Source organism: Pyrus communis, chromosome 6 (genome assembly GCF_041283825.1).
Source record: "Pyrus communis isolate YQ-2024b chromosome 6, ASM4128382v1, whole genome shotgun sequence".
NCBI classification, from domain to species: domain Eukaryota; kingdom Viridiplantae; phylum Streptophyta; class Magnoliopsida; order Rosales; family Rosaceae; genus Pyrus; species Pyrus communis.
Window position 1 is genome coordinate 21,225,278 of NC_142570.1, and position 23,174 is coordinate 21,248,451.

At 39.6% G+C, this 23,174-nt stretch overlaps 1 long non-coding RNA gene and 1 pseudogene across 1 annotated transcript; both read left to right on the forward strand.

The window, feature by feature from the left end:
• Positions 1-625: 625 nt before the first annotated feature.
• Positions 626-20,916, forward strand: LOC137709937 (deoxypodophyllotoxin synthase-like; annotated as a pseudogene).
• On the forward strand, positions 4,582-6,225 carry LOC148696436 (uncharacterized). Its single transcript, XR_015963246.1, has 3 exons — positions 4,582-4,815; positions 4,959-5,108; positions 5,690-6,225. It is a non-coding gene; the product is annotated as an uncharacterized LOC148696436 (long non-coding RNA).
• Positions 20,917-23,174: the final 2,258 nt, after the last annotated feature.

Consider the following 23,174-nt stretch of genomic DNA (forward strand, 5'->3'; position numbering starts at 1 on the left):
CGAAAGTTGACAAATTATCAGATGGTAGCCTTGATTCCAATCCTAAAAACAAATCAAAATCAGCCCAATTATACTAGACGTCCATTACGTCCTCCCACGTGGTTTTTGGGTGCACCGAATAAATTTTAGGGTGTGAATCACCACTCTATTTTGCATCACACAAATTTGGCTTCATAGATGGGACAACCTGCTTTAATACCATGAAGAAAATTGAGGTTCCACAATAAAACCAATTAACAATATGGGGAGTAGTCAAACTTACTTATAAGCCCATGTAAGATCCATCCTCTCATCAATGTGAGATTTATTCTCAACAATTAGTAGACAAGTTTTACTGTAAATATGTAGAATAATGTAACATGAAATTTTTTTGTAGTTTTATTTTATTTTGTTGAAAATGATGTAGTTATTATATATTATAGGGTGAACTGCCAATTTGATCTCTAAACTAAGCAGTAATCGCTTGTAATAAAAAATTAAAAAATAGGTATAGTCTATAAAAGTAATCAGAAAATACATAACATGCATGCTTCTCTATAAATGTAATTTTGGTTAGTTAGGTTCATACATCTAGCAGTCTAACCTAGAACCCTCAAACCCTCTTCATATATAGTATACTTGAACAATGGTCAAACTAGCAATAGTAGATTTATCCAATGAAGACTGCTTCAAGCCTGGGACAAGTTCTTGGCTCTCAATACGCAAAGACATTTGCCATGCACTCGATGGGCTTGGCTGCTTTGTGGCAATATTACCCGACAAAATTTCTTCGGAGCTTCGTGGTGGCCATTGCGATATGTTGGACGAGTTGTTTGATTTACCAATTGAAATCAAAGTGAAAAGTTCTTATGAAAAGCCTTACCCCACCCAAGGAGTTGAGGGCGCGGCTTACGAAAGCTTGGGGATTGCTGGTGCTACAAATCCTGAACAAACTCAGATATTTGAACATCATTTTTGGCCCAATGGAAATGGTGTATTTCGGTATGATTTACTCAACTTAATTCCACCATAAACACTGAAATGTTAATTTTTTACGTACATTTACACAACTAATTTGTTCTTAATTTTGTTGGGCAGTGAGACTACTGATTTGTATATAAAAGAGATGGAAGAACTACATCATGCTGTCACGATAATGGTGTTTGAAAACTTTGGTGCAAAGGAGTACCTTAATGATCACCTTCAATCAACAATTCACACGTGCCGATTTAGCAAATACAGTGAACCAACTGAGAAAACTGGAACTGATTTGAGTATCCTCTGCGGTATCCATGGTCATACAGACACAAACTTTACCACCATACTCTATCAAAATGATGTCAAAGGTCTGGAAATAAATTCAAAGAAGGATGAGTGGATATGTTTTGATCCTTTGCCTTCGTCCTTCATATTTCTAGCAGGTGATGGAGTTCAGGTATGCCACAAACACAATTATGTGATACGTAAGTATGTAATCAAATTATCATTACTATTGTTAATTGTTGACTTGTATAATATTTCCTTTAATTTTGGGATTCCTATAATTTTGGGTTTCCTAGTTTAGGTGATAGATTGGTTGTAATTATTCTTTCCTTATTGTAGTAGGATTGTACATGATTATATATACCTCAGAATGAGAAGAATACAATTAACACATTCAAAGCATTCTCTTCTTGGCACCAGAGTCGGGTCGTAAAAAAGGAAAGAAAAATTTTCGAACCCAAATTGGGTTTGTGCTACTGATTCGTGCCTAGCACCATTGCTGCACCTTAGACAAACAACGAGCAACGAGAAGTTGTTGCTGTTTCCGTTTATGCCTCGAACTACAGCGAGCGACGTGTGTCGTTGCTGCCTGAGTGTCTTGGCCGCTGCACAAGTCTATCACCCCTCGTGAAAGATGTATGTCGAGAATAACCAACTTGTTCCCGCCACTACCCTGGTTGTGGTTCAGCCGGATAATTCAAGCTTCAACATTGGGATGTTTTGGATGAGAAGAATTACGATTTATGGGCTCATTTTATTCAAATTCATATCGCTGGAAGGAAAAAGATTGGATATCTTTATGGATCTATCAAGGCACCTGCAGAAGATGATCCCAAATATGATGATTGGTTCTCTGAAGATTAGAGAATTAAGAGTTAGCTCTTGTTGGCATTGAAGCCGAAAATCATGAAACGGTATATTCGATTGTCAACTTCTAAAGAGATCTGAGATACTTTTAAGACTGCCTATTTTGATGAGAATGATGAGGCCAAGATTTATTCGTTGAATAAGAAAGCTTCACGTCTCAAGCCGAATGGGCGACCGTTGGCTAGCTACTTTGGAAAATTGACAGAGATTTTCCAGGAATTGGACCACTTTAACAAAGTGGTTATGGCATTTGAAAATGATGTCTTGATATTTCAAAAGACAACTGAGCAGCAATGGTTGTATTTGTTTCGTGGTGGACTTGATGATGTGTTTGATCAGGTTCGTGGAGAAATATTACGCAAAAACCCACCACTTAGACTTCAGGCTGCTTATGCGTACGTTTGTCGTGAAGCGGATCGCAAGTAAGCTATGAAGATGGAGGGCCAAAGCTCAGAACCGGCTGCAACGGTAGCCAAGGCTTGTGACTCCTCCAACTGAATCAACTGAGGTGGGTTCGAGAGTAAGACTAGGCAACCACGAACTTGGCAATCAAGTCGTGATCATCCTCAGGGTAAATGTCCACGTTGTGAGATGACGGGACACTCTAAGAGCCGGTGCTTTGAGCTGATTGGGTATCCCAAGAAGTGGGATAAAACACGTGACCCTTGCTTCAGTAAACCTCAAGCTTCTGTTGCAGAAACCAAGGATGATTCAGAGGATGTACCAAGCAAAGCATTAACTCTGATTGCCATGGCAGGTACCAATGGTAAGGCACTTAATGTTTCCACTTCTGTTATGAATAATACATGGATAATTGATTCTGGAGCCACTGAACATATGACTTGTGATTCTGGACAGATTTCCTCACTAAAAAACTCTACCTACACTGAGGTTAATGTTGCTAACGGTGATGCCGCCCTAGTTCTTGGAGAAGGCACTGTTTCTCTTTCTGATACCATGAGACTTGATACTGTTATTATTTTTGTGTATTTAAGGACATCCGGACATGGAAGACGATTGGTTATGGTATTAGACAAGGGAAGCTATATTTTCTCGAGTTGAATTCCAGTAGCTCGAGATTGCTCACTCAAGCACTGTCAGTGAATGAGACTCCAGTAGAGAATAATAAAGCGTCAGATGTATGGATGTGGCACCGTTGTCTTGGCCATGCTTCGTTTGGTTTTTTGCATAAGTTATTTCTTAGTTTGACGGTTGGATCGTTGAAACTAGTTTCGTAGAATGGGTATCCCATCAAAACAATAGATTCACTAATAATTAGAGTTTTATTTTATACTTTCATTAAGTATAATATAAGATTTTGTGGTATCCACTAGTGTAAATATTTTAAATTCAAGATCGAATTCATTTATTGTATTCATATACAATCAAGGAGTGTAGATGTAAAAAATCATCAAAATCGGAGTTAAAATAATCGTTAAATTGTGATTTTTCGTCTATAACCGATGAAAAGTTTTGTCATGTTACATAATCTTTGAATGTTTTTTTTTTTTTTTTTTTTACGATTTTTGACGTATGGGATCTCGAAGTATATACAAACAAGTTTGACAGTTGGATTGTTAAAACTAGTTTCATAGAATGTGCATCCCATCAAAACGATAGATTCACTTAACAATTAGAGTTTATTTTATATTTTCATTAAGTATAACAAAAGATTTTGTGGTATCCACTAGTGTAAAAATTTTAAATTGAAAATTGAATTCATATAGGATCAAGGAGTGTAGTTTTTAAAAATTATCAAAATTGGAGTTAAAATAACTGTTCAATTGTAGTTCGAATGAGGATTAATGTAAACTTGTTAAATTGAATGATGTATATATTTATTAAGTAACTTTAAATTTTATTTATTTTGTATATATAATAAATTTTATACTAAATATATTTTTTTTAAATATGTCTTGCGCACACCACAATGAATCGTTATGCAAACAATTTATTATAATAATTTTTCTCTTTAAATACATCTCACGTGTCATCATATTAGAATTATTGCACAAACACCCTTAGTGGTGTTGACGTTTTGATGTATATTTCATGAATAAAACAGTTACAAGATGCAGCATATATGGAAGAAGAAACAAGAAGAAGAGAGGAGGGAAGATGGCAGCTAATGCCAACATCATGATGACCTGCAATCCCTCTAAACTTAATCTATTATCCAGCTTTGGCTTTTGCAGCAAGAAGAGCCGAAAGCAATGGATGAAAACAGTAGGTGAGAGGGAGGACCGAAGATAACAGCTAGGCAATGACACAAGCTGAGCTGTTTCTCCATCACCACTAGACACCACTTGTTATTCTTCTAATATTTAACCCTACTTTTAATAATGACATCCAATAAGTGGGATGTCATAATCTATATATGCGTCGTGCAATTTGTTAAAATTTTGGCGGTTTAATTGAAAAAAATGGGCGGTTTTTTTTCAAAATTTTTCCGATTGGAAAAAAATGGGCACTTGTTGTTTTGTATAACCCTAGGCTAGGTGTTCTCATTCTTCCTTCAGAGACTACTCCTGGCGCCTCCGACAACCTTCTTCTTCGCTCCTCTGCTCTCTCTCCGTTTCGGTACACTCCCCTGTAAATTCCGTCCTCCGCAGACAGAGATTCAGAGACAGAAAACCTCAAATTCTTCGCAACAGTACTTTCAGGAAATGTTGGTTCAGAGGAGAGTGTGACTAAGGGTACCCATTTGTGAGTTTGTGAATTTTTTTAACTTTGTGGTTTCAAATTTCTTTGTTTAGAGAGTGAATTGCTGAGAATCCCCCTCAATTTTCCAGTAAAAAACTTGTGGGTTCTGCTTATTAATTTAAAAAGTTTCCTTCTTGGGCTCGTAGTTGCTTCTATTTGGCATGCATTTTCAGTGATCGTGGAAGTTTCATGCTTCAGTGCAGCAACAAGGTCATAGTACCATGCTTGGCATGCCTCCTCTTGCTGCTGGAAATCATAAGCAATTTTCTGCACAGCAAAACCCACTTTTGCAGCAGGTACTTTACTTTTTGTAGAATCAGCTGTTTGTGTTCCTTCTGATTCAGTGAAATGTGGACAAATGTAATTCATATCAAACTTTCATGGAAACAGATTGATATTTTTTTCCCACAATAATCTCTGTAGCTGCACTTTGTTGATCATCCAATTCCTTGCGCATTGCTTTAGTTAATATCATGAATAATAATATCCATCGTTTATTACTGAATAAGATATGCTTATTTGGTGCAAAAGAGTTATTATAGATGACATTTGATTATATGTGCAGTTTAATTCTCAAAACTCATCAGTGTCTATTTTCCTTTTCTTTATTTGTGCTATCTTATCATGACTCTTTTATTTATTGTTTCCACAAAGAAGTGAAAAGACTGAATTGAATACAGAACACTAAAATACATAGGAATTGTTTTGTAATGAAAAATTCACGATCAATAAAGAGTGGCAGTTTCTTGTCTACACCCACACCATACCATTACCAAACACTTGGGATCAAATTTATAGTGGCGGACTGTACTGATCAGCCCTGTGTAACAAGGATGCATTATCATCGAAACTGAATGATCTGTTTCATTTGATGCAGATGTAAGTCATCCAAAAGTTGAGGACCAGCAACAACAACAGAATATACCTGATGATTGTGCTGCAGACTCTACTCCTAATTCTGGACTCATAAAGAATCTAATGAATGAAGATGACTTGAGCGCCTCATATGCAATTGATTCTCTGGTATGAATATTTTCTTGATTAGTATATATTATGATTTGTTGCCAATATTCTTTATCTTCTTCTATTCGATTTTTAACTGGTTCTTACGGAAAAATTGTTTTAGTGTAGAGCAGTTAGTAAATCTTTATCATTATAGTTTTTTTTTTTCTTTTCAAAAGATGTAAAGGCAGAGCAAAATGAACAGGTTGGCTACTCTCTGTACTGCCTGCCCAAGTCGAATACAGAAAAGGATAGGCATACAAAAGTTGTGTCAAACTACCTTTATTCCTAAACGCTCTCAATTTCACATAGCATTCTGACCAGTTGACATTTAGCAGTAAAAACCTTATTTGGACTCTTGTTAATTTATTTGTGGAACAATGGATGTGGAATGTGACTTTATTTTTGTTACTGAACTTATTTTTTGAAGGCTGGAGTTTCTGGCTCTTCCCCAGAGCCTGCTCAAGTACCACGAGATATTGATCTCTCTCTTGGGCAACCTTTACAATTCAATCAACCTTCTGCTAGCCTAGGTGTTATTGGCAGAAGAAGTATTTCTGATCTCGATGCAATTGGTGATAACTGTAGACATGTAAATTTCGTTGCACACAAAGAGTGCATCGCAAAGCTCCATGTGGCATATGACTCGTCACAAATAGACAAGTCATCAATGACATGTGACACAAATCAAGCAAGGGAAGTATAAAACATTTCCAAAATTCGGCAAAAGGGTCCAAATTGATCCTAAAACCAGGAAGAAAGTTAAAGCATCTTCATAAAACAAGCAAGAATTAAAGATTACTCACAAAATAGGCAACAAGGGCTCTTAAATTTGGCCAAACAAGAGAATTAAGACACAAAACATGCTTAAATTCTCCCATGGATGAATTAGGACATAAATCAAAGCCAAATTCATCCAAAGGCAAGCCTTGAGAAGCTTATAAATACAAGGTCCTCCCACAAGTATAAGGGTTGAAAAACACAGAAGAACCTCTGACAAACCTTTGAAGATCAATACGCGGCAAAAGCTCTTTTCGAAGAACATTCGACCAAAGTCGAAGCTTCATCTCGACCAAAGCCGAAGCATTTCCTTGAAGAATCAACAAGCACTCGTGTTGATTCCTTCAAGGTTTTGTTGCAAGTTTATAAACTTGTAGCAATGTTTGTTTCAAGATCAAGTCGCCAAGACCCTTGAATCAACGAAATCCTACATCAACTCTACCTTTGTTGCAGCTTTGAACCTGAGGTGAAGACCATCCACGGGTCGTTTCAAGATCAAAACTTGAAGCAATTGTTCAACCGTTCATTCGAGATCAAGTCATCGTGACCTTTGGATCAACAATCATGCATCTACATTAAATTTGAAGACTGAGTTGGAGGAAAGTTGCAAACAAAGATCGTAATCTACAAATTCAAATCAATACAAATTTACTTTGTACACGTGTTCTCGTTTCATTCGATACAGAATTCTCGTGTTTACAAATTTGGCATGTTTGGTGGGACATCTCTGTCTACAAATCTGCAAGAAAGCACAAATGGCATCAAGAAAGGATCAAGTTATTCTTGCTACCAATGCAAAGAACAAGGGCATCCTTACCGCAAGTGGTGGCACTTTGGGCGTTACAACCCGAAGCAAGGCAAGAACTTGCTCGGTTGTGCCTTCCACCTTTCCATCAACTCTGACGAAGAAGCAAGAGCATCTAAGGCACAAATCTGTGATCACCCTGGCCTCGCTAAGGGCGCCAAGGGAAGAAATTCGAGGAAGTATTCTGATTCTTTAGCTTTTGATGCCAACTCAAGCAGCTCATGTCCTGTAGCCATGCAAGTCATGACTACTAGCGCGACTTTCATCGAGGAGCAACTGGCTTAAATTAGTGAAGTAATTGCAAGGCTGACAAGGATCGTGGAAGAGGACTTGCAAATTGTATGCTCGTCAACCGTCTGGAGACGTAGCACGACGACAAAGATGACCTGAAGGTTGATCCACTAAAGGAGGAAACCACGAAAATGAAGAACTTCTGGTGGAGAAAGCAGAGGAAAAGCTAGACCAAGCAATAACACTCATGATATCTCTCTCTATCCAGCAGCTGCAACAGATGATCATTAGCACCATTAAGGCGCAGTACGAAGGAAGTTCGTGTGACTCTGTGCTGTACTCAAAGCCCTACTTTAAAGAGATTGACACCTTGAGGATGATATGGGGTTATTAGTCGCCAAAGTTCATGCAAGTCGATGGAAAGGGCAATCCTAAACAACATATTGCTTATTTCATTGAAACTTGCAACAATGCTGGGACAAAAGGAGACTACCTTGTGAAGCAATTCCTGCGCTTTTTGAAAGGTAATGCCTTTGACTGGTACACCGACCTCAAGCTTGAATCCATCAACAGTTAGGACCAACTTGAAAAGGAATTCCTCAATTGTTTTTACATCCCTTGTCGCACCGTAAGCATGTTGGAATTGACAAGTATGAAGTAATGGAATGATAAACCTATCGTCGACTACATCAACAGATGGTGTTCATTAAGTCTGGAAGGATCGGGTTTTTGAAACCTTTGCCATTGAGATGTGTGTTTAAGGCATGCACTGAGGGCTACATTACATCCTCAAATGCATAAAGCCAAGGACATTTGAGGAACTGGCGACTTGTTCTCATGACATGGAGTTGAGTATCGCCAACCATGGGAAAAATGAGCCAATCACCGACTTCAAGAAAGATAAGGTGTTCATTCCGAAGGTTGACAAGATTGGGAAGAAGCCCTCCAAGGAAGCTTTTGCCGTCAACACTACCCCCATCAAGACCTCCCCTGCGCCCTTAAGATCTATTCTAAGAACAAAGCGAATGAGATAAAAAGAAGTGTGCCTTCTCGTACCTAAGATAGGTACAAAAACACCTTGAAGGAGCTAGAGCAGAAGACCTACCTTTTTTCGAACTTTGACATTGCCACAATGTTATATGACCTGCTAGAGAAGAAAGTGATCGAGCTGCCTGAATGCAAACACCCCGAAAAGATGAATCACGTTAATGATCCTAGGTATTACAAATACCATCGTATCGTGAGCCATCATGTTGGCAAATGCTTCTTCCTTAAGGAGCTCATCATGAAGCTAGCACAACAAGGGCAAATTAAACTTTACCTTGAAGACACAGTTGCAACGCACACTACTGCAATTGTGTTTGGATCATTCGATCCCGTGCCTCTCCAAGTGACACATGCCCACTCTTATTCCTGCTTCAGCTGCACGACACCTTCTACACAGCCATTGTTGGGGGCAAATGACCAAAATGCACTTACCAATGATGAAGAAGGATGGACACTGGTGACCTATGAAAAGACAAGAAAGCCAAGACCTCAAGCTGTAAAGCCAATGGTGGAAAAAAGGAGAACACCACTGTCGCAACAATTGGAAGCATAAAAGAAATGTAAGAGTTGCTAAGCCGACGTATGTCGGGGAACTTATGGAGTAAGAACCGCGCATTCCCGTCTCCTTGTACAAGTACTTCCCGAAGAATTTCTTCCAATAGTGCACTACCGTTGCTTGTCATATGGTTGAAGTAGAGATAGAGGAGTCGTCAAAAGGCAAAGCTTTTGCCATCGAGGAAGAGAAAACTCCTACGCCTGAAGAAAGCTTGGCATTATACTTTAGCATCGAGGAGGCGCTGCAATTGCCCAAAGAGATGCGAAGAGCACTAATAGCGGTCTTGGTGAGTCCCGATGTCTATGAAGTGCAAGAAAGCAATGATGAAAGCTTGAATCTTTGGCTACATGAATATGCCACATGCTGTGCCACCCATTACGCAATCAACTTCACTGACAAAGACCTGCTGCTAGAATTAAAGCCTTACAACTGTCATCTTTTCGTCTTTGGGTATGTAAGGGAACACAAAATCAATCGCATGCTTGTGGATAGAAGATCAACCATAAATATCATGCTAAAGTCAACAATGACGACAATCGGCATCAAGGTGGATGAACTATTCCAGAGTTGCCTCTTAATCCAATGTTTTAACCAAGGAGGACAAAGAGCGATGGGCATGGTTGACGTGGAGATGGCCATTGGCGAACTCAAATCAAGCACGTTATTCCACGTGATTGATGTGAGAACTTCCTACAGCTTGCTTTTAGGAAGGCCTTGGATCCACGAGAATGGGGTAGTGTTGTCTACCCTGCACCAATGCCTAAAGTTTTATAGAGAAAGAGTGAAGGTGATACAAGGCAACACCAACCCGTTCATTGAATCTGAATCACACTTAACGAATGCCAAGTTTTACATGGATAAGGAAATGGTGCCTGAAACTCTTCCAAAAGAAATCAAATCCATAAGCAAAGTTGCACCTAAGAAACAAAGTGGAAAGCCGTGCCCAAGAAACAAGAAGGGGAAGCCGTGCCATCTTCAAGCAAAGATGACGATGAGCCTGCTAAGCTCACAACAATCAAAAGGAGTGTGATGCCCTTAAAAGGACCAAACAAACCCGTCTTCCGATACATCCCAATGTTGAGAAGAAAGAATGGGCAATCCCCGTTTGTAATTGGAACAAGCAAAGCCAATACACAATGTCGATAAGAAAGAATGAACTTTTGTCTTCAAAAGGCTTAACACACCAACACCCAAAAACTCTGTTTTTGAATGGTTGTCAAAACCCAAGAAACAAAGCAACATTGCTAGTTCTCCTCCATAACGGTCGACCTTGGGAAGATTTGAAGAAACCAAGGAGTCTTCTAAAAGCAGGAAGACAACGTTGCAGGAAGAAAAGCTCAACGACTTAGTAGAAAAAGACGATGCTTGAAGCTCGATTTCTTCAAGGATGAAATGGCAAGCAACCCTAGAGGTGGACACAAAAGGATCACTGAAGGTAAGGAGGCGTACCATCATCCACACTGGCCAATCTTCACGCTAACAAGCCCAAAAGGACGGTACTGAAGACAGAAGATGAAATCCCCGAGGAGGACGTTACTGTTGTACCACCACAGCTCAAGGATGGGGGGCAAGCTACAATTGATGATTTTAAGGAGCTCAACTTAAGTACAAGCAAGGAACCAAAGCCTATCTTCGTATGTGCATCACTAAGTGCAGACAAGATCGATAAGTATTACCAACTGCTTTTGGAATACAAAGACGTCTTTGCTTGGCCTTGAGCCTACCATTGTCGTGCATCGTCTTATAGTTAAGCCTACAACGCAACCAATAAAGCAAACTCAAAAGATGCTATCGATCTGAGCTCATCCCACAAATTGATGCTAAGGTTGACAAGTTGATTGAAGTAAGCTTAATTCGAAATGTGCAATATCCAAAATGGATCTCTAACATCGTCATTGTCCTTAAGAAATCTGGACAAATACGTGTTTGTGTAGATTTCCGCGACCTCAATGATGCTTGCCTAAAGGACAAGTTTCCTTTGCCAATCATCGAAATCATGGTGGACACAACCATTAGCTATGAGGCGCTATCATTGGTGGACAACTTTTCTGGGTACAATCAAATTCGCATGGCTCCCGAAGATGAGGAATTAACAGCCTTCTGTGTTTGAAAAGGTATCTACTGTTACAAGGTAATGCCATTTGGCTTGAAGAACGCTGGAGCTGCATATCAACGCTCAATGCAGAGGATCTTCAACGACATGCTGTACAAAAAACGTAAAATGTTACGTAAACGATGTAGTTGTCAAGACCAAGAAGAGATTCGATTACTTGAAGGATTTACGAATGGTGTTCAACAAACTACGGCACTAAAACCTTAAAATGAACCCGTTGAATTGTGCATTTAGTGTCATTTTTGGGAAGTTCCTTGTCTTCATTGTCAAGCACTATGGCATTGAAGTGGACCAATCAAAGATCAATGCCATTCAAAGCATGCTTGAGCCAATGAATTTACATGAGCTGAAAAGCTTCAAGGATGGCTAGCCTTTATTAGGCCCTTTATCTTCAACCTTGCTAGACGTTGTAAACCCTTTAGTTAACTCATGAAGAAATACGCTCCATTCATATGGGATGACGTTTGCCGCAAGGCATTTGAAAGTATAAAAAGGTCCCTGGCAAGCCCATCTGTCTTAGGAGCTCCCATGCCTGAAAAACCGCTGATCCTATACATTGCTGCACAAGAAGGTTCCATTGGAGCATTCTTAGCACAAGAAAATGAAGACCAAAAGGAAAGAGCACTTTACTACCTAAGTAGAACCTTCATTGGTGTCGAGCTCAACTACTTACCAATCGAGAAAATGTGCTTTGCCTTAGTCTTTACCATCTAAAAGCTTAGACATTACATGCATGCTTACACCATCCATTTGGTTGCCAAAGTTGACCGGTCAAATACGTCATGTCCAAGCTAGTTTTGACAGGGTGACTAGCGAAATGGGTGTCACTTCTCAATCAATATGAGATTATCTATGTTCCAGCTAAAGTCGTCAAGGGACAAGTGCTAGCAGACTCCCTTGCCGATCATCCAATCCCAGCCGATTGGAAAATCTCAGACAACTTGCTTGATGAGAAGGTGTTCTATGTCGACATTTTCCCGACATCGACAATGTTCTTCGACGGATCTGCATGAGAAGACGGAGCAGGGGCAGGAGTAGTATTCATGTCACCACAATGACAAATACTACCTTCTTCCTTCCGACTAAGCGAGCTATGCTCCAACAACGTCGTTAAGTACCAAGCGTTAATTATTGGACTCCAAATGGCAATCGACATGGAAATCATAACCCTAGAAATGTATAGCGACTCTAAGCTCATAATCAATCAACTTTTGACTGAATATGAAGTGAGGAAAGATGATCTCGTCCCGTACTTTCGACTAACAACTCAACTACTACGAAAGTTCGAGGCCGTGTTGCTAGAACATGTGCCAAGAAAAGAAAATGAAATGGTAGACACTCTTGCTAACTTAGCCTCAAGTATGGCGTTAGGAGAAGACGAAGCTGCAGACGTGCCCGTTTGCTGAAGATGGGTGATCCCGCTCATCACTGAAACGTTACTAGATGATACAAATGTCATCTCAGTACTTACAGTCGACACTGAAGAGTGGAGACATTCGGTGATCGACTACTTGGAGCATGGAAAGCTTCCAGACGATCCTAGACACCACTTTGAAATATGTCGACAAACGCCTCGTTCCTCTACTACAAAGAAACATTTTACCAACGCTTTTTCGAATGAGTACTTTTAAGATGCCTAGGTGAGGAAGAGGCCAATCAAGCCATGGAAGAAGCACACTCAGGTGTATGTGAAACACATTAATTTGGACCAAAGCTACACTTCCAGCTTAAAAGAATAGGCTATTACTAGCCAAGCATGGTGAAGGATTGCCTAGAGCACGCCAAAAGGTACCAAGCCTGCCAGTTCCATGCTAACTTCATACATCAACCGTCTGAGCCATTACACCCTACAGTTGCTTCATGGCCATTTGATGTGCGGGGATTGGACATCGTGGGACCAATCACACTAAAATCATTTGTCGGAGAGGCTTACATCCTAGCCACAACGGATTACTTATCCAAATGGGCTGAAGCTGTACCTCTAAAGGAAGTCAAGAAGGAAACTGTCGTCCGCTTCATCAAGGAGCATATCATCTACCAATATGATGTGCCTTGCTACATCGTCATTGACAATGGAAAACAATTCTCCAACCAACTCATGAACGAGCTCTGTGAGAAGTACAAGTTCAAGCAGCATAAGTCTTCTATGTATCTTGCTCTGGCCAACGATCTTGCATAAGCATTCAACAAAACGCTGTGCAACTTCCTGAAGAAGGTGATCGGCTGAACAAAGAAAGACTGGCACGAAAAAATAAGCGAAGCACTTTGGACATATAGGATGACACATAGGACTCCTACCCAACTTACGCCTCATTCTCTCGTATATGGTGTGGAAGCTGTTCTGCCACTCGAAAGTCAAATCCTCTCACTAAGGATGGTTATACAAGAAAGCTTGACTGAAGAGGAAAATGCAAAGCTGTGACTTCAAGAGTTGGAAGCACTCGATGAAAGAAGGCTTGAAGCTTAACAACACTTGAAATGTTACCAAGCACGGTTATCCAACGCGTTCAACCAACAAGAAGGTTCGCCTAAGGTCTTTCCAAATTGGAGATCTTGTCTTGGCATTATGAAGGCCCATCATCACAACTCATAAGACAAAAAGCAAGTTCACATCAAAGTGAGATGGACCTTATGTAATTCAAGAGGTCTACATCAACGACACCTACTTAATCATGATGGAAGACGGCTTGAAGATTGGCCCCATCAATGGCAGATTCTTAAAGCGTTACTACCCCTAAGCGCCACAATGCTCCTCGCCTGCATGAGCATAAACTGCAAACGACGCAACATTCTTCGCCTGCATAAGTCTAAACTGCAAACGGCACCAAATGACATGCTACGCTTCTTGTTTGCACGAGCTTAAAAGGCGACACTCAACACTCCTGACCCGCTAGAGCACAAACTGTGCTATTCCAAGTAATAGCTCCGCTGCGGATGTGATCGTTAAGAAGCTTAAACGAAGCCGGTGAATTGTCACGAGCGTGGTGTGAAAGATTCTAGATAAGAATCTTCAATGTACACGCCTTCTTCTTCGTAGTTGATCAATTGAAAGCTGTCACCTCCCAAGACACTTCAGAAGACCACGACTTGGCAGGAAGAACAAGCGCCTTAGGGCCAGTTAACGGCACGCAAAGCTTCAACGTCTTCCCCTAACTTGCGGATCATTTTCCTTCACAAGAATGGTGATGGTATTATTCTTACAACACTTGAACAATACCATGGTTGCAACAAAATACACAAAGCAACATAAGTACAAAAGTAGGGCGGCAAAGAAAGCCAAAAAAAAAAAAAAAAAAAAAAAAAAAACGTTTCACTAAAGCAAAAGACATGCGAGACAAACCTCGTGAATGTTGAAGAATGACGATGACAACATCACAACAACAGAAAGAAATCAACCACGAAGCTTAATCAAACACGACAAAGAAGGTAGCTACAAGATGTTCCTTCACGGCACGCTACAGTAGCAAAGAAAACCAAAATGCCACGTAATCGCACTACGCAATCCTGCAACGATTACGCAAGCAGTTTCTTGCACTGCACGACAACGTCCCGAGGAAAGCTGTAACCAAAAGCATTACACATTGTAAAAACGCTGCAGTCTTTTGCACAACCCCACACGGTAAAAGTGATGCATTGCAACAAGCTCCAAGCAGCGGCAAGAGACACGACAATGTCACCACCGACGAAAGTTATGACCAAAAGTCACTACATGGCATAAAAATATTGCAGTTTTTTGCACTACCCCACACGGTAAAAGTGATGCACTGCAACAAGCTCCAAGCGGCAAGAAGGGCGCGGCAACATCAGCAAACTCACGACAAAAGCTTCACACCCAATTGTTCTATAAATATGGGTCAATTGCTTACTAATGCTATAAGGGAAATGCATACCCAAATAGCAAAAGGAAAGTCAAAACAAGGAAGCACATTCACACCAAAAGAAGGGAGCAAATTCCAAGCAAAAAAAATTGGCAAGTTTCAGTCAATCTGCGCAGGCAGGATGTTTTTGGTAATAATTTAACTTTCCGAAAGAGTTTTGATGCAAGGCCAATTGGAGAAGGAAGCTAAGTGGCTGAGGATCATTGTGTCTAAATTTCATAATTTTTCCTAAAGCCAAACGTACCAATTTTTAAAATCATTCTCGCAGAAGTTGCTTTCCCGTCAGGATTGCGCAATTGTAGGAAAATGCAAAGCTGAAGGCCTTCCCGATTTTTCCTAGTGGCATGCGATATATGCCTAGAAAGATAAGGGATAAAGGTACGTTTCCCATATTTTTACAGAATTTTCCAGAAGAGAAATCAACCTCAAATTGGGTGTGCAAAACAGATGACATGTTTCCCAAAACCAAGAAAAAGGAAAGGAGAAATACCTCTTCGTCATGGGGAATCAACAGGGTAAGAAAAATACTCCTCCTTGTTGTAAGAAATCAAAAAAAGGAAAGAAAGATCCTTTCTTGCTATGGAAATCAAAATAAAATAATAAAAAAAAAAAATCCCTCCCTTGCCGTGGGAAATCACAAGAGGAAGCAAAAAGTACTCCTCCTTGCTGTGGGAAATTCAAAACAAGAAACAAAATCCCCTTCCTTGTCGTAGGGAAAGAAAAGAGGAAAGAAAAAATTTCCCCTTGCCGTGGGCATCAAAAAGGGAAAGAAAAATTGTCCTCCTTGCCACAGGAAAGAAAATAAAATAGGAAAAGTGCAAATGCACATCCTACTCGGGTGATAAACATCACATATTTCCAAAACCTTGAAGGAAATCACAAAAACTTTCCAACACTTTGAAGGAAGTCACCTTCGTTACCAAAATTGAAGGGGATTCCTGTCGAAGGAAGGAAAACATTTTTTCCTGCAACCACATGAAGAAAATTCAAAATGCGCCACATGTATTTTGTCACAATTATGGAAAATTCATATGCACAAGACGTATGAATCGATTTATCCATTTTCAAAAATTTCTTTCAAGATCAAGCCTCTACGGCCTTAGAAGAAACAATGTCATTTCTTTCAAGATCAAATCTCTACCGCCATTGAAGAAAAAATGTTATTTCTTTCAAGATCAAGCTTCAAACGACCATTGAAGAAAAATGTCATTTCTTTCAAGATCAAGCTTCAGCGGCCCTTTAAGAAATGTTTTGTTCAAGAAATACACCTCGATGGCTCTTGACGAAATTTACCACTTTAATTCAAGACCAAGCCTTAACGACCCTTGAAGAAAAGATTCGATCAAGAAACACGCCTCAACGGCCCTTGACAAAATTCATCGTCATGATTCAAGAAATACGCCTTTACGGCCCTTGAAAAAGCAAACTAATTCAAGACCAAGTCTTGATGACCATTGAGTTAGGACGTTCACATTGCAAGACTTCAAAACACGTTTTCTACATGTCATAAACACATGCCTACAACGTGCCTTGAAGTGGGGGCATTTGTAGACATGTAAATTTCGTTGCATACAAAGGATGCATCGCAAAGCTCCACGTGGCATACGACTCATGACAAATGGACAAGTCATCAATGACGTGTGGCACAAATCAAGAAAGGGAAGTATAAAACATTCTCAAAATTCGACAAAGGGGAGAAATCTCCCTTAAATTCAGCAAATGGTTCCAAATTGATCCTAAAACCGGGAAGAAAGTTAAAGCATCTTTATAAAGCAAGCAAGAATTGAAGATTGCTCACAAAATAGGCAACAAGGGCTTTTAAATTTGGCCAAGCAAGGGAATTAAGACACAAAACATGCCTATATTCTCCCTTGGATGAATTAGGACATAAATCAAAGCCAAATCCATCCAAAGGTAAGCCTTGAGAAGCTTATAAATACAAGGTCCTCTCACAAGGATAAGGGTCGAAAAATCTCTACACAGAATAACCTCTGCCAAACCTTTAAAGATTGATACACTGCCAAAGTTCTATTCGAAGAACATTTGACCAAAGCCGAAGCACTTCCTTGAAGAATTAACAAGCACTTGTGCCAATTCCTTCAAGACTTTGTTGCAAGCTTATAAACTTGTAGCAACGTTCGTTTCAAGATCAAGTCGCTAAGATCCTTGAATCAATGAAATCCTACATCAACTCTACCTTTGCCGCAGCTTTAAACCTGAGGTGAATACCACCCACGTGTCGTTTCAAGCTCGAAACTTGAAGCAATCGTTCAACTGTTTGTTCGAGATCAAATCATCGCGATCATTGGATCAACAACCACGCATCTACATCAAATTTAAAGACTGAATAAGAGGAAATTTGTAAATAGAGATTGTAACCTACAAATTCAAATCAATACAAATTTACTTTATACACGTGTCCTCGTTTCATTCGATATAGAATTTTCGTTTTTACAAAATTGGCATGCCCAGTGGGACATCTCTACCTCTTATCTCTGTCTTCAAATCCGTAAAAAGCACAAACAGCATCAAGAAAAGATCAAGCTATTCCTGCTACCAACGCAAAGAACAAGGGCATCCTTACTGTAAGTGGTGGCACTTTGGGCGTCACAACCCGAAACATGGCAATAACTCTTTCTGTCGTGCCTTCCACCCTTCCATCAACTCTGCCGAAGGAAAAAGAGCACCTGAGGCACAAACCTGTGATCACCTTGGCCTCGCTGATGGCACCAAGGGAAGAAAGTTCGAGGAAGTACTCTGAGTCTTTGACTTCTGATGCCAACTCAAGCAGCTCGTGTCCCGTAGCCATGCAAGTCATGACTACTAGCGCGACTTCCATCGAGGAGCAGCTGACTTAATTGAGTGAAGCAATTGTAAAGCTGACAAGCACCGTGGAAGAGAAAGACTTCCAAATTGCTACGCTCGTCAACCATTTGGAGACGCAACATGACGACAAAGCTGACCTGAAGGTTGATCCACCAAAGGAGGAAACTGACGAAAAGGAAGAACCCCTGGTGGAGAAAGCGAAGGAGAAGTTGGACCAAGCAACAACACTCGTGGGATCTCTCTTTATCTAGCAGATGATCACTAGCACCATTAATGCGCAGTTCGAAGGAAGCTTAGGTGACTCCGTGCTGTACTCAAAGCCCTACTTCAAGAAGATTGACGCCTTGAGGAGGCTAAGGGGTTATCAGCCGCCAAAGTTCATGCAATTCAATGGAAATGGCAATCCTAAATAATATATTGCCCATTTCATTCAAACTTGCAACAATGCTGGGATGAATGAAGACTACCTCGTCAAGCAATTTGTGCGCTCGTTGAAAGGTAATGCCTTTGACTGGTACATTGACCTTGAGCCCGAATCCATAAACAGCTGAGACTAACTTGAAAAGGAATTTCTCAATCGCTTATATAGCACTCGTCGCACTGTAAGCATGCTGGAATTGATGAGTACGAAGTAATGGAATGATGAACTTGTTGTCGACTAAATCAACAGATAACGTTCATTAAGTTTGGATTGCAAGGATCGGCTTTCTGAAACCTCCACCATTGAAATGTGCGTTCAAGGCATGCATTAAGGGTTATTCTACATCCTCTAAGGCATAAAGGCAAGGACATTTGGGGAACTGGCAACTCGTTCCCACGACATGGAGTTGAGTATCGCCAACCATGGGAAAAAGGAGCGAATCATTGACTTCAAGAAGGACAAAGTGTTCGTTCCGAAGGTAGACAAGATTGGGAAGAAGCCCACCAAGGAAACTTTGCTGTCAACACTACTACCCCCATCAAGACCTCCCCTACGCTCGTCAAGATCTCCTCCAAGAATAAAGCAAATGAGATAAAAAGAAGTAAGCTTTCTGACACCCAAGATAGGTACAAAAACATCTTGAAGAAGTTGGAGTAGAAGACATACCTTTTTTTGGACTCTGACGTGGTCGCAATGCTAGACGACGTGCTAGAGAAGAAAATGATTAAGCTGCCTAAATACAAGTGTCCCGAAGAGATGAATCGCGTTAACGATCCTAAGTATTGCAAATATCATTGTATCGTGAGCCATCCCATTGGCAAATGTTTCGTCCTTAAGGAGCTCATCATGAAGCTGGCATAGTAGTGTGATGAATAAAACCCAGACGACTACTTGTTGTTTTTGCTTTTTTGTTCGGACAGCTTGTATGTACATTTTTATATATTTTATAATTAAATACTTTTTCTTTGTTTAATAATTATTGTTTATAATTTAATAAAAATATTTATACAAAATATTTTGTTAAAAAAAAAAAAAGAAAAAAAAAAGGGTTTGCGAAACGACAACAATACCTGCGTCGTGCACCTATCTTTGCGCAACAACGAGAGCAAGATGTGTCACGCGAAAATTTTTGTGCGACGTATGTATTGTCATCGCGCAAAGACCTTTTGTGCGACTCATGAATTGTTGTCACACAAAGATCTTTTGCGCGACGTAGGTATTGTCATCGCGCAAAAGGTCTTTGCACGATCTAGGTTACGCCTTCGTCGTGCAAACCCTGCTTTTACAACCTTTGTGCGACGGTTTGTGTGTGACGAAGATGTCGTTGGGCTAATTTTCAGGCAATATTTTTTGACTTTGTGTGATGAAGTTACCGACGTTGCGCAAACTGTTTTTTTTTGTAATAGTTGTTCTTGGTATTTGTGAACTCTTATGGCTGAAGTTTCTATTACAAGATTTGGGGGTTAACCATAGTCAGCCAATGAAGGGCTCATTTGGATGTGCTTTTAAAATGATTAAAAGCGCTTTTAGAGAAATGTTTTTTGGTTCCAAAAGCATGTAAAGTGCTTTTCCAGAATTTGCTTGCATTTTTATCAAGTATTAGTTCCAAAAATATTTTTTTTATCAAAAGCGCTTTCAGTCATTTTTAAAACACATCCAAACAAGCTCGAAGTTATTTTGTGACAACAAAGCTGCAAGGGATATCGCTCATAATCCGGTACAACATGATAGGACTAAGTATGTGGAGGTTGATAGGATCTTCATTAAAAAAAAAAAAATTGGAAGGAAAAGTAATTGAATTTCCTCCGATTAGGATCGAGGATCAAGTGGCAGATATACTTACAAAGGTCGGTTCTAGCGACAAGTTTTCAATGTTTTTGGACAAGTTGGGCATGTGTGACATATATGTGGAGGTTGACTTGTATAATATTTCCTTTAATTTTGGGAATCCTATAATTTTGGGTTTCCTAGTTTAGGTGATAGATTGCTTGTAATTAATTATTCTTTCCTTGTTGTAGTAGGATTGTACATGATTATTTCTCACAATTAACACATTCAAACCATTCTCTTCTTTAATTTCTAAAGGTGTAGAACATTTGAAATGATATATTTTGTAATCAAAATGTCAATATTTTGTATTGGAAAATGTACAATAATATATTTCTTAGTGGGAATGTTTGCGCGGTTTTGTTGGACTTAGGTTTGGAGCAACGATAGAATATGAGCTTGTAGACATTTAGTGACTTGGAGTGAGAATGATGTTCGATACTCGGGCGGACTATTTTCATTCAGGGTAGGCAAAACACAGACACCAAAGGACCTTATAGACGAGGACCACCCCCTAGAGTATAAGCCATTGAATACCACGGAATATACTCAATATAGCAAGAAATTTACTCCAGCATTGGACCTGGCTATACCGTCAAGGCATATTATGGCGTTTGATTTGCCTTGGTCTAAGGCTACACGCCAGTTCCTCTCCTTATTTACCTTTCTTTACCTCTTCTCGTTTCTTTGTTTGCTTTCCTGTCAAGCATAATGCTGTGTGGCCTCCTGTATTGTTGTTTGGTATATGTTTATGTCGTCGTCTCTTATTTACTTTCAAGTTGCAGCACCGTTTGTATAATTGGCAGCCGTCACTGTTTATTTGGCTGCCATCGTTCTAGAATCCTTGAGTTTCTGGAAAGTCTTGTTTCGGTGGGGGTTGATTCTCGTAAGTGCAAGATAAATAAAAAATAATAAATATTCGTGATGCACACATTATTGTGTTAGCCATCGAAAGGGGTCTTTCGTGACCAACAATAGCAAGTTGGGCTTCATTGTATCCATTTGGTTTATTCGCATACTTTGTTTTGCACGCTAAATGTGTTGGCATCTTTCATTAGTGGTTGTGAATGATTGATTTTTCTCAATCTTTTCGACCTTGTATTTATAGACTCCCCAAGCCTTAGCTATGGTTGAGCTTGGCCTTGATTGTGGACTTGATTAATTGACGAAAGAACTAGGACTTGATTTGAGACTTGGTTAGTGATTTGATTCCATCAATTAATTTGTTTGACTTAAATTAAATTAATTAAAAAGTTAATAAAAATAATTTGTAACTATTTTTCACCAAATGTCGTCGCATTACGCCCTTAGTGACTTGTTCGGTTTTGATGAGTCATGTGCCATGCGTACAATTTGTGAGACTCACGGTGCACTTTACGTATCCCTGGTATGTCAAAATTTAATGTGTTGATGAATATTTATTTCATCGAAATTTCAGTGTCTACAAATGCCCCTACTTTAAGGCGCAGTGTATGCACGTTTTTGTCACGTGTAGATAGTGCGTTTTGAAGTCTCTTCGCATAGTGGATGTACTTTGACCACTGTACTTTGAAGTCCTTCAACGTAGATGTCGATACAAGGGTCGTCGAGGCTTGATCTTGAATTGAGCTGGAAGTTTCTTCAAGGGCCATCGAGGCTCAATCTTGAACGAAACGAGAGCACGAGTAGTTTCAAGTGGTGAATGATCTTTGACTTTGGCGGTGGATGAATCGGCACATGTTTGTTATGCTTGTGGATTCTGCACGAGCTTGATGAAGAACAAGCTTGTTTACTTTGGCTAGGGAGCTTTCTAGTTTCATCCGAAGGTTTGAATTTACTTCATTTCTCAGCTCTCGAGTTTGATTCAAGGGTGGAGGAAACTTGATCTTGAATTAGACTTGTGATTTCTTCAAGAACCGTTGAGGCTTGATCTTGAATGAAACTGGACCACGAGGATTGTCATGTGGCTAGTGGTCTTCGGCTTTAATGTGGATGACCGGCACATGTATTTGTTGTGCTTGTTGATTCTCTGATGCAGTGAATGGGGAGCAAATATATTTAAGGCTTTAGTGACTTTTCATTTCTCAAAACCTTTGTCACATTCTCTTTTAATTGAGTTTCCTAGTAACTATCCTACTATTAAATATTTACTCTACCAATGCTTTGTAATCTCCCTATTTAAAGGGCACCAACTGTATCCTTAAGAAAGTGAATTAGTGAATTAAAGTTAATCAAAGAAGAGTGATTTTCTCTTTTCTTAAATCAATTGTTAGACTTGGTCGTGTCGAGTGAATCTACGATTAGCAACGTGAGTGCTTCCGTTGCCCCTGGTTGAGTGATTCCCAAGTTGTATTCCCGTAGAGATGTGACCGAATATGTTTCCCTGGTTGAGCGATTCCCAGGTTATCATCCCTCATCACCCGAGACTCCTTGGGTTTTTCCCTACGTTAAGTGGCATCAAAGCAGGTTTTTCGCTGCGTATGAAGATCATGGGTGAGATTATTCATTTATTTGAATGTCAAATGGTTGAAGAGTGGTTGATTGGAACTCCCCACCAATTTATGCTTGAGTATTCAGAGAATGGTGTTTTGATGATTCCTATCCAAACAGTTGCTAACTTTGAAGTGAATGTTGAAGAACATGCTTTGGTAGATATTTACAGATTGAAAAGTTCAGAATATGAAGTATTTGGATTTTTTCAAGATGAGAAGATTGAATGTTAATTTCATCACGAATTTCAATGATCTGAACCGTCTATTTTGTAAGTCTCAATTTATAGATCATCCATGCAAAAATTTAATTTAATTTAATTTGAAACAATTTGTCTATTTGATTATCATGATAAAATTTCATTATTTTTTATAGAACAAAATATTCGTTAATTTTTTTGAACTCAA